This window comes from Pipistrellus kuhlii, unplaced genomic scaffold (assembly GCF_014108245.1).
Source record: "Pipistrellus kuhlii isolate mPipKuh1 unplaced genomic scaffold, mPipKuh1.p scaffold_m20_p_2, whole genome shotgun sequence".
Classification (NCBI taxonomy): domain Eukaryota; kingdom Metazoa; phylum Chordata; class Mammalia; order Chiroptera; family Vespertilionidae; genus Pipistrellus; species Pipistrellus kuhlii.
Genome location: NW_023425515.1, coordinates 169,840,176 through 169,853,228, shown reverse-complemented (window position 1 = coordinate 169,853,228; position 13,053 = coordinate 169,840,176). Strand labels below are relative to the sequence as shown.

The 13,053-nt window shown below is 37.3% G+C and overlaps 1 protein-coding gene across 1 annotated transcript in view; it reads left to right on the top strand.

The window, feature by feature from the left end:
• The window catches only part of TESK2 (testis associated actin remodelling kinase 2), a 115,618-nt gene that overhangs the window by 47,968 nt on the left and 54,597 nt on the right, over positions 1-13,053 (top strand). The gene's annotated exons all lie outside the window — the stretch shown is intronic.

The window sequence follows — 13,053 nt, the reverse complement described above, 5'->3', positions numbered from 1 at the left end:
GCTGTCTCCTGCATACCTCCTACTGGGGATCAAGCCCGCAATCCAGGCATGTGCCCTTGACCGGAATCGATCCCAGGACCCTTTAGTCTGCAGGTCGATGCTCTATCCACTGAGCTAAACCAACTCGGACATCACAGAAAAAAAGATTTTAGTCTTTATACAGTTATTTAGTTTTCTTAATTTCTTTATAAGGAATTGTAATTAAATAAGTGAATGAAAATGACAATGAATTTATGCCCCAGACTGTATACCCTTACTTTTAGCATTCACTTGAGGTGATATAGTTTACCTTTTTAAAGGAGAATTTTTACAATAACTATTTTAAAAATATATATATATTTTTTTATTGATTTTTTACAGAGAGGAGGAGAGAGGGATAGAGAGCTATAAACATTGATGAGAAAAAAACATCGACCAGCTGCCTCTTGCACACCCCCTACTGGGGATGTGCCCGCAACCAATGTACATGCCCTTGACTGGAATCGAACCTGGGACCTTTCAGTCCGCAGACCAACGTTCTACCACTGAGCCAAACCAGTTCGGCTTAAAGGAGAATTTTTAAAAATAGGGTTATATAATTATCACTTTTTGATAATACTATCTGAATCTTCCTTACTTTGATTATCTTGACTTTTTTTTAGTGAGGTGAGTATATTTCCAAATTAGCCAGTTTGGATCAGAGGGTAGAGTATTGGCCTGCAGACTAAGGAGTCATGGGTTCGATTCCAGTCAAGGCCACATGCCTGGGTTGCAGGCTCGATCCCGCTGATCAGTGATTCTCTCTCATCATTGATGTTTCTCTCTCTCCCTCTCCCTTCCTTTCTGAAATCAATAAAGATTTAAAAATAAATATTGATTTAACATTGAGTAGTAACGGGGCAGGATTGGGGACTGGTGAGCGGGCTGAACAGCTGACCTCCTGGTCCCTGCCCCCAGTCTGCAGACTCTGACGGATCAGCAATGATGAACAAGGGGAATTGGGGTGGGTGGCAGGAAAGACCCTGCTCACAGGCCAGGGGGCAGGGACTGAGAGGTGCTCAATGCACCTCATGGTGACTGGTTTTTTGGTCGTCATGATCATCACGGACAATGGAAGTATAGTATAGTATAATGAGCCCTAGCTAGTGTGGCTTGGTTTGAGCATCAACCAGTGCACCAAAAGGGTCTTGGGTTCAATTCTTTGTTAAGGCATATGCCCAGGTTGTGGGTTTTATCCCTTTTCCTCTCCCTTTTCTTCTCCCTTTTCCTCTCCCTCTCCCTCAAAAAAACTAAGCATCCTCGAGTAGGAAATTAAAAAAAAAAGTTAAAAAGAAATGAAGGCTTTAGATTCTGGATCAAACTGCCTGGATTTGGGAAAAATTACTCAACCTTTTGGATTCTTGTTTTTTCTCTCTGTAAAATAAGGGTTATGACAGTAAATACCTCATAGAGTTTTCAAGCATTGATTGAATTAGCACATATAATACCTGGCATGTGTTAAGTGCCTAGTAAGTGTTAGTTATTATAATTAGCTTATTTTCCTGAGGGTAGCTCATTAAGGCCTAATGAAGCCTATTTGTCTTTTATCATTCATTCACTCACCAAACAGTTGTGTGTCTACTGCTGTTTTTTCTTTTTTAAATATATTTTATTGATTTTATACAGAAAGGAAGGGAGAGAGATAGAGAGTTAGAAACATCGATGAGAGAGAGTCATTGATCAGCTGCCTCTTGCACACCCCCTACTGGGGATATGCCCGCAACCAAGGCACATGCCCTTGACCGGAATCGAACCCGGGACCCTTCAGTCCCTAAGCCGACGCTCTATCCATTGAGCCAAACCGGTCCCGGCTGTTTTGAATACAAGGGATTTCTGTTAGAGGAATGCTGTTGAATAGAACTTTGTGCACTTATGGAAATATTTTTTATAATGTTGTCCAATAAGCCACATATAGCTAATGAGCATTGAAATGTGGCGGGAGTGAACAGGCACTAAATTTTTTATTTTATTTTATTTAAACCACCACATGTGCAGTGGCAGTATGGTAGCTAATGAGGTTTATCCGAGATGCAATTATTGCTAATTGGGAAAAAAATTACTACATGAGTCTAGTGGCTGCTGTATTGGACAGTACTGGGTTAGAGTCCATTTACGTCTTCGCTTTTATTTTGCTAAATGTATATGTGTTCCAGTCTAGAACCATGGTGGTGTGATGAGACCAATGATACTATTACTATTCTGATGTCTCCTTGATCTGCTTTCTGACACACCCTCTCTTTTAACTTAGAGGAAGTTATATTCTTGTTCTCAGCTAAGTTCTCTAATATAAAAACTAGTGCTAACTCTGTCTTGATCTTCACAATAAGCCAACAAATGAGATAATGTATATAAAGCCTACAGATCTGTGGTACAGGGAGTATATTATACATGAAAATTATTATAATTAATGATTTATGTTTTTGAATTTCCACTTTCATTGAGTATTTTGAACACGATGAAAGGGGATTCTTCTACCAATGCTAAAACAAGCAGAGACCTCTTGGCTTTTGTTACCCAGAGGAATACTATAGCAGTGGAAACATTTATTATATTTTCCTGGGATATTTTTAAATTTTATTTTTAAATTCTTTATTGTTTAAAGTATTACATATAGTATTACATATGTCTCATTCTCCCCCATTTTTCCCCGACCACCCCCAACCTCCAGCACAAGCCGTCACCCTCCTAGTGTTTGTGTTCATTGGTTATGCTTATATGCATCTATACAAGTCATTTTTTTTAATATATATATTTTATTGATTTTTTTTTACAGAGAGGGATACAGAGTTAGAAACATTGATGAGAGAGAATCATCAACCAGCTGCCTCTTGCTTACCCCCTACTAGGGATGTGCCTGCAACCAAGGTACATGCCCTTGATCGGAATCGAACCTGGGACCTTTCAGTCCGCAAGCCGATGCTCTATCCACTGAGCCAAACCGGTTTCGGTCCTTTGGTTGATCTCTTACCACCTCCCTGCCACCTTCCCATTGAAGTTTGGCAGTCTGTTTGATGCTTCTCTGTCTCTGTATTTATTTTGTTTATAAGTTTATGTTGTTCATTATATTTCACAAATGAGTGAGATCATGTGATATTGATCTTTCTCTAACTGGTTTATTTTGTTTAGCATAATGTTCTCCAGGCCCATCCATTCTGTTGCGAATGTTGAGTTCTTTCTTTTTTACATCAGTGTAGCATTCCCTTGTGTAGATGTACCACAGTTTTTTAATCCAATCATCTGCTGACGGGCACCTAGGCTGTTTCCAAATCCTAGCTATTGTAAATTGTGCTACTATGAACATAGGGGTGCATATGTCCTTTCTGTTTGGTGTTTCTGGTTTCTTGGATATATTCCTAGGGTCAAATGACAGTTCCATTTTTAATTTTTTGAGGAAACCCCATACTGTTTTCCACAGTGGCTGTACCAGTCTGCATTTCCACCGCAGTGCACAAGGGTTCCTTTTTCTCCACATCCTCGCCAACACTTGCCATTTGTTGATTTGTTGACGATAGCCATCCTGGCAGGTGTGAGATGATATCTCATTGTTGTTTTGATTGCATCTCTTGGATGATTAGTGACTTTGAGCATGTTTTCATATGTCTCTGGGCCTTCAGTATGTAACTTTTGAAAAGTGTCTATTTAAGTCATTTGCCCATTTAAAAAAAATTAAATACCAATCTAACATGACTGTGTTCTGTTCTCAAAATTCTGAGAATTTGCCTGGCCAGCATGGACCAGTGGTTGAGCCTTGATTTATGGACCAGGAGATCCTGGTTGATTGCAGGTCAGGGCACATAAAAATACATTTAAAAAGAATTCTTAGAATTTTTATTTTCTAAATGAATTTTTAGCTGTCTTAGAAATTTACTAAAACTATACTTTATATAACTTAAAATTTTTGTGACTGTTAGTATGGCTCATAGTCTGTTTTCAAGGTCTAAATACTATGTTCTCTTTAAAAAAATATATATATATATATATATTTTATTTTTATTGATTTCGGAGAAGGGTGAGGGATACAGAGATAGAAACATCAGTGATGAGAGAGAATCATTGATCAGCTCCCTCATGTACACCCCCTACTGGGGATTGAGCACGCAACTCAGGCATGTGCCTGACCGGGAATCGAACCATGATCTTCTATCTAGCTCATAGATCAACAGTGAACCGACGCTGAACCACTGAGCCACATTGTCTGGGCATAAGTTTTCTTTTATATGTGCAGAAACTAAGGCAGAAGTATAAATCAAAGTTTTCCCTCAAATTGAGATTATTAGAATTAAATTGGGAAAAATCCATCTCTTGGAACGCTAGGATTTTTGCAGACATGCCTCATCAAGGGAGCTTGCTGAGATGCTAAACTACTTATACTCAGTGTAGCTCCATGCTAGGTAATAATATCATGGTGAACACAAGAGAAGTAGAGAGCTTTCAGTGCCCTTCTCTGTTTCCAGCTATAGCAGCTCTACTTTTTATTTGTTTTATATTGAACTAATATATAAGGGTTTTGAAGGTAGGGTTTCCTGCTTAAAAAACGGAAACTATTGAAAATAACTGCATTAGTGGTTTGGAAAATTCTGCTTGGGAAAGGAGGCTACCTGTAAGATCTGCCAGATGCTAGGCATCTAATCTTCTGGGTATGTCTTGGTCCTCTGCTGACAAAGCTATTTTGTGCCCAGTAGTAGTGAGTGAGCTGAACTTTCACAGTTTTAATTTCTATTTTTCTTGACCCCCCAACCTCACTACTAACTTTTTTCCTTTCATCTTTCTCCCTCCTAAGATTTCTAGTAGGAAGTAAAAGAGTGGGCCTGGTAAGTCATAAAAGCAGTACGTTTACATGTTTTCTTTGTGTGGGTATATATATATATTTAATACATGGATACAGTTAAGATTGGTTGTTTTATCATGAGTTGCTCTAAGTTATCAGTTAAAAAACAGAACAATACAGTACTTTGTTGAGTGCAGGGACTCATTGTTTGGTCCTCTTGAGAATAAGGTTGTTTGTGCCAGGAAGTCTTGTGCTCAAGATCTGTAACCCAGTACTATGCCCTGCTCACTTCCACTCCCCAATGGCCTTTCTGAGGACCTGTACCAAGATTTGTTGTCGTACCTCTTTGTTATTCTTCATGCCATGAGAAATTTAATATTACTTTTAGACTCCTCATTCATATTCTCATGCTTACTTTTTTTAAGGCCATGTTGTAAATTTATTTTTCTGTCTACTAATTTTTATTCAGAATTATTTTACCTCAAAATTCATTTGTAACAATATGATTATCATTTTGCTAAAATGGAGAATATGCTTTCAATTTTCCAAATATTTATTTGGAACTACTTATACTCAGTCAAGCTCCATGCTAGGTAATAATATCATGGTGAACACAAGAGAAGTAGAAAGCTGTTGTCTCCGAGTCTCCTTAGGAAGCAAACTGTGCATTAGATGTGGCAGATACTTTCCTAATCTCAGTTATTAAGATTGCTATCCTTCCAGTTATCAATTCAGAAGATCCCCAAATCATCACTAGTTGTTCCTTTTATTTCTTGCTTATAATCAGAAACTAAGCTCTTGATTCTAAATCTTCAAAGCCTTCTGCATCTTTTTCTTCCCATATACTAATCTGTCAGTTTAGCCTTCTTCACTTTTGCCTGAAGTGAATTATTTTCCCTATCTCTTCCTCAGATCCCCTTCATTTAGAGAGAAAGGGAGAGGGAGAGAGAAAGAAACATCAATAATGAGAGAGAATTATTGTTTGGCTGCATCCTGCAAATCCCCTATTGGGGGTTGAGCCGGTGCCCTGACTGGGAATCGAACCGTAATCTGGTTCAAAAGGTCTACACTAAACCACTGAACCACACCATTTGGGCTATTTATTTTTAATTTAGATATTTTATTTCTGGTATGTATCTAGAAAACATCCCATTACATATTTTAGGGAATATAGGAATTGAGTGAAATATGCTCAGCCGCGGCCACTTTTCAGCCTGGGAGTATATGGTGCACATTTTATGGTGCCCACACCTTACAGCTGGGAGAGAGTAGTTGTGCTCAGGTGGTAGCATTTTAAGTCTATAGAGATGTTTATCTGAATTCTGCTTTTATTTTTTTGGTAATATATTTTATTTATTTTAATTATTTTATTGAATTTATTGGGGTGGCATTAGTTAATAAAACCGTACATGTTCAAGTGTACAACTTAATAAAACATCTTCTGCATACTTCATCATGTGCTCATCATCCAGTCAGTCTCTTTTCGTCCCCATTTATCTCCCCTTTGTCCTCCAGCTATCACTGTGTTGTTGTCTATATCTATGTGTCATGTATTATGTAAATTTTTTTTGCTTAATACCCTCACCTTTTTCACCCCATCTTCCAACCCCCCTCCCCGCTAACAGCTGTCTGTTCTCTATATCTATGCTTCTGTTTCTATTTTGTTTATAAAACTTATTTCTTAAAAAACTCACAGTTAAAGTCTATCTGTTTTTCCAGCCCTATCTTCCACTATTCCTCTTATGTGCTTAAAACAACTCCATGATTTACTAATTGTGTTTTCTTGGACAAATTATTTGACCTCTGGGCTTTGGTTTATTCTTTTTAACTAAGGGAATGATGCAGATCAGTAGTTAGAAGTCACACCGAATTAATGCTGAATAATTTTTGAATGATCAGGTTAGAAAATATATTATCTCAGAGATGTGTGTGTATTCCAGAATAAGTAGGAAGTGTTTAAAAATGATGATTGCCCAGCAGGAGTGGTTCAGTGGTTGAGCGTTGACCTATGAACCAAGAGGTCAGGGTTCGATTCTCAGTCAGGGCAAATGCCCTGGTTGCAGGCTCAGTCGTTGGTGGGGGGCAGGCAGGTGGCAGCCTATCAATGATTCTCTCTCATCATTGATGTTTCCATCTCCCCCTCTCTCTTTCTTTGAAATCAATAAAAATATTTTTTAAATGATGGATTAAAGTGGATCTTTCTGACTTTATCATTGTAATCCTAGTAACTAGGTGAAAGTCTCATATAGCCCTCAACACAAATTTTATAACACTAGTATAATTGGTAAGAGTTCTTAACATTTATTTCTCTTCTCCATATGTACCAAGATAGAAGGTCTAATGACTTAGGACTTGAGTCTAAGTTTCAATTTCATATAACCAGAAAAATTATGTAAAAGAAAATATGGAATAAGCTTCAGTAATATTTGTCATTGTCTCTGGGTAGTGAAGGTAGTACAACCTTAGGAGGTGATTCTCTAAAAAATTACTTTTAATTAGATATAATTGATATGTAATAGAAAATAATTTTTAATATAAACATTAGCAACCATTTGTTGAGTACCTGTTATGGACCACTGATAATCATTTTTCTTTCTCCCATCTCAGCAAATGGAATCATTATTTATCTATTACTTAGATTAAAAACCTAAGAGTGATCTTAATGCCTTTTCTTTACTCTATTTCAAACCATCACGTGGTTCAACATTATGACTAATACTTATCACCTCCATAGCTATGATCCTAGGCCCATCCTCCTAATTGATCTCCTAGATTCCTCTCTTGCCCCACAATAGCCAGATTGAACTTTAAGAAGGTAAATCAGATCATACCATCCCCCCTCCTGCTGAATTTTCCTTCTTTGACTTTTTGTCTCCTTTCAAATAAAATACAAACTCTGAGCTTTGACAAATACAAGGCCTTAAATCAATGCTTTGACCTACCTGCCTCGCTGACTTTATTTCTGGTCACTCTTCCTTTATACAATAGTATTGTACTATCTTAACTTCCCTTATTGGCCTTTTTGTTTCTCAAACACACTAGCCTCTTTCCCACTTTAGGATCTTGGTATTTACTTTTCTCAAAATGTCTTTATCCCAGAATCATATGGTTTGCTTCTGCTGAGATATCCCCTCTTCAAAGAGACCTTAGTTGACTAGCCTACCTAAAATAGCCATTCATATCACTATTCTTCCTCTCTGTTGTCTTCATAGCTCATATCGTTTCTGAAAATATCTTGTTCATTTATTTGCTTATTTATTGTTTGTAGCCTTCATTATAGGTTGAGCTCCCTGAGGATAGAACTTTATCTTGTTCACTATTGTATTTCCAGTGACTATAAAACAGTATCTTATAGAAATAGATACTAAATAGAAGCAAGCCAATTTGCATTACAGAAACCTACAAAAGCTCAGGAACTAAAGATGGATATCAGGCTTAGGGTGAAAACAGGAGAAATATTGAAAGTCTCCTCCCCCACCCCATCCAAGGATATACTTTTTACAAAATTGATTTTAGAGAGAGGAAGAGAGAAATATAGATGTGAGAGAGAAACATCGATATGTGCCCCAACTGGGGATCGAACCCACAACCCAGGTATGTTCCCTGACTAGGAATCAAACCTGCCACCTTTCAGTATACGGGATGATGCTTCAAGCAACTAAGCCACAGTGGGCAAGGCTATTGAAAATCTTTTAAAGAAGAAACTGGGCCTGCAAGTCACCATCCTCATTCATTGCAATTAATAAGTTAACTCATCCACACTGATAACGATGAATTACAGTGAGTTTTAATTTTTGAGAAAAATTGAACCAGAAGGCCTTCTTACTAAGTAAGCACCTAGCATGACAGAGATAGGGAAGAAATGCTATGCTAAGGAGAGGGAAAGAAAGAGATAGCCCCTTAATGCACCTAGCACAAAATACATTGTGTTTGGTCAATCCGTGGTAATTGATGTGTATGTACGTGTCTGTTTAGTATATAACAAAATCGATTTGGCTAGAAGAAAAATTTGTTGCTAGAATAAATACGTTTGAAACTACAAAAAAGAAAAGAAAAAGAAAAAAAAAAAGAAAGAAAGAGATAGCCTTCATCTACTGGTATCACTTAGCTCTCAGGCAGACAGGAATCATTTCCATCTCTCCCACTTGCCAGGAAATTGGTGGATTTATTTATTTATTTATTTATAAAACATATTTTATTGATTTTTTTGTTTTTACAGAGAGGAAAGAAGAGGGACAGAGAGTTAGAAACATCGGATGAGAGAGAAACATTGATTCAACTGCCTCTTGCACACTTTCCACTGGGGATGTGCCGGCAACCAAGGTACATGCCCTTGACTGGAATTGAACCCGGGATCCTTCATTCCACAGGCCGATGCTCTATCCACAGAGCCAAACCGGTTAGAGTGGAAATTGGTGGATTTAGAGGAGGCAGACCATCTCTAAAAATCAATGGAAAAAATATCCTTGAGTGAGAATTAACAACAACAAAAAGAATCCTATATTCAAGCAAACTGTCCTGTCCAGCATGAGAGTAAAGACATGCTCAAATATGTAAAATTTGAAAATTTTGTTCTCATGTGTCTTTTTTGTTGTTAAATCCTCATTGGAAGATACTTTTTCCATTGATTTTTTATTTTTTATTTTTTTTAAGAGAACACGAACAGGATTAAGATTAGGTGGGGACAGGAGGGAGCCCAATTCCTGCAGGCCCGATCCCGATAGGAGAGAGCCCAATCCTGTGCATGGAGGGATGTAGTAGTGCATGAAACGGCAGGCAGCCAGGGAGGAGCCTGTGGCCAGGGAGGAGCCTGCAACCGACCAAAGACCAGGCCCTGTTCGTGTTCTGTTTATTTATGGAGAGCACAAAGTAATTTCTTGATACATGTTTGTTAGATTGAATTGCTATTTTAGCTCATTACATTTCTCCCACTTTGGGACAGGGGGAAGAAATAAATCATTGTGAGAGTGTTGTTTCAGAAGTGTGTTCACATAAATTGAAGTTTGTGTTTACATTTTGCTATTTTGGTATGAGTTTATGAGTAATCTTAGAATAAAAGATAAATGGGAAGGAGGAGGAAGCTTGGGGAGACAATCTAGATACTTGGGTTTCTGGATAATAGTTACCTTCTAAGCTTCCTGGATATTTTCTTTAAAAAGCATTTTGGAAACATTTAAAGTCACTGCATATATGTAGTAATAGTTCTGTATTTATCAGGAGACAGTATTTTGCTGCTTGTGTGGCAGTTTTGAACAATGAGATTAAAAACATTTTTTTCCATGTTTGGGAGATTTTATTTTATTTTTTAATTAAAAAAATAAATCTTTATTGTTCAGATTATTACAGGTGTTAATCTTTTTCCCCTCCATAGCTCCCCTCCACCTGATTCCCCAGCCCACCACATGCCCTTACCCCCTGCCACTGACTTCATCTATAGGTGTAAGATTTTTTAAAAATGTTTTGTGAAATAAATAAAATACAAAATTAACTCAGTCTTAGTTTACTTTCAGTTGTTATTCAAGATAAAGAATATTTTTATCTTAGAAATGTTTTTGTATTTATTAATAAACTGGTTTAATATTTATAAGCAAGCAGATCTACTTTTAACTTTCCAAAAATATTTTTTTATTGATTTTAGAAAGAAAGGAGAGGGAAAGAGAGAAAAAGATAGTAACATCAGTGATGAGAGAGAATTATTGATCGGCTGCCTCCTGCACATCCCCCATTGGGGATCAAACCTATGACCTTCTGGTTCATAGGTCAATGCTCAACCACTAAGCCATTCCAACTTTTCAGAGAGGAAGGGAAAGGAAGAGAGAAATAGAAACATAAATGATGAGAAGGAATCATTGATTGGCTGCCTCTTGCACGCCCCCTACTGAGAACCAAGCCAGCAACCTGGGCATGTGCCCTTGACTGGAATCAACCCCAGGATCCTTGAGTCCACTGAGCCAAAACTGCCAGGGTGTATTGTTTCATTAAAAAAAAAAAAAAAGTAAAATTAGACCTTGAGCATGATCAGTCCTCTTTTTATTATATGTATTGCTATTGACATGTCAGGTGATTGCTGAGTAATGTTTATTCTGTCCTTAGCTGTCTTAATTGGACCATAGAAACCAGGGACAGAAAAGAGAAAGCCAGACTGAACCAGTTCTGTTTAGTGTCACCTGATGTGAGGCTCAGGTGGATAATGTCTGTTCAGTTGAGTTTTCCTTGTAAGTCATCATATCTAGGACCTAGCATAACCAGTTTTCCATGATGTAGTATCTTTGAAACATGTTTAACTGCAGCAAATCCTACCCAAGGATATTATTGGGGTTTTTTAATTAAAAAAAATTTTTTTTATGAGTTTAGATTTATTGCTCTTTTGGGACTTGAGATCTGAGCCATTTGCCTTCTCTTCTGCTTTTTAGTTATTGGTAATTTTTTTTTTTTTTGTCCAAGAGAGGGATGGTATCTTTGTTTTATTTGCTACTAAAATGCAAAGCACTTCCTTTATTGCTGTATGTTAAAACTTAGTGGAATCTGGTAGAGTATGTTACTTGACCTATCCTTCCAAAATTATGGGAGGAAATCAGATAATAATGTACCATAACTTCTGAAAATACTTTTTTAAAGAAAAGTAAACCATTCTAAGTAGGTCTCAGATACAGACCATTTTGAAAACGTTAATATAAACATTATTCCGATATCTTAATATTTTGTTGTGGTTTATTTCAGGGCTCTTAATTGTTTTTATCAAAACTTGGGAGTCAGACATTTTTTTTTTCTTCTGGAAAAAAACATACCTCTTAACAGTATGTCAAAAGAACTCTTACAATATGTATAGTGCTTATTGCCCAAAGTTGGCAGTAGAAAGGCTTATAAAGCAAAGCAGTTAGATTGTCATTGGTTTGCAGATCAAATAGACAGTTCTTTAAAAAAAAAAATTCTAATTTTTGTCCCATACTTAAATGGATAACCTGGCTTATTTTCCATTTTGGAGACTATTGGCTAGCAAGAGGGCCTAGGGAAGGTCCTGCCCTGGAGTAAGAATTTTAACTTTTAATTGAATTCAATAAATATTTACTAGGAACTAACTATGAACAAGGCAGTGTTTTAGGTATAAATAGAGACACAAAACTACATGGTGTATTTGATCCAGGTGAGCTAACTACTGTAGTAAACAACTTAAAATCTTGTTGGCTTAAAAGCTTGTTTTTTATTCATGTTCCAGTCCAGCTCATGTTGGGTAGGTGTGGAAAGAGGAGCTCTTTCTTTTTTTTTCTTTTTTTTTTTAAACCAAGGACAAGGCCTTAGATTTCTCTGCTGGATCTTCTGCATCTGCTGGCAGATGAAAAAATAAAAAATATGGAGAATAGCATTGAGGGTTTTTATGGGACAGGCCTAGGAATGACATAATCACCTCTGCCCCTATACCACTGGCCAGAGCCCAGTCTTATGGTCTTAACCAATAGTTAATAGAAACGTAGTATACTTCAAGGAAATGTAGTATACTTTAGAAGGAAAAGGGGAGCAGTTTAAAAAAAAAAAAAAAAAAAAAAAAAAAAATTAGACATTTTCTTCCACGCATAATAACATCTCTGTCCTCAAGAACCCTTTAATTTAGTGGAAGAAACATAGATAAAACTTGATATAGAAGGCAGGCCTTATAAGTGTTACAGCAGAGATTTATATAGAGTGACATGTGTGTAGAGGGAAGAGAAAAACTAATTTTAGTTAGGAAGATTAGGGAAATACTTGAAATTATGTGTCTGAGATAGGAATTATCCTAACTATCCTCAAAGGACCATTTTAAGATTTACATGACTTGGTAAAAAAATGTCACTCTGAAAGAGTGAAGTGAAAAAGGAAAACTACACCACCCAGATGACCTAAAGCACCCATCTTGAGCAAAGCTTGTACATGTTAATAACGCTTGACACAGCTCAGGTCACACAGACAGAGCCCAGGAGCAGCACATTGTAAATGTGTGGTGGGTCAGAAAGGGGATTTTGCAGCACCAGCAAATCATATAAATTCTGATGCAGGCCTGATTAGCCTGCAGTGTGGGAATCTTCACCCCAGTGGATTTGCGGCTGACTGGGACAGCTCCTAAGGTGGCAACAGTATCCAAAAGCCAACCAGTGTCTTTCTTCCACGGACCTATTTTTAAGAACAAGACGAATCTTTCCAGATGCCTCCAGAGCAGACACTGCCCTTCATGTTTCATTGGCCAGGCTGGGTCATGGTCTACTCTTAAATCCATCATTGGCAAGAAGTCTCTA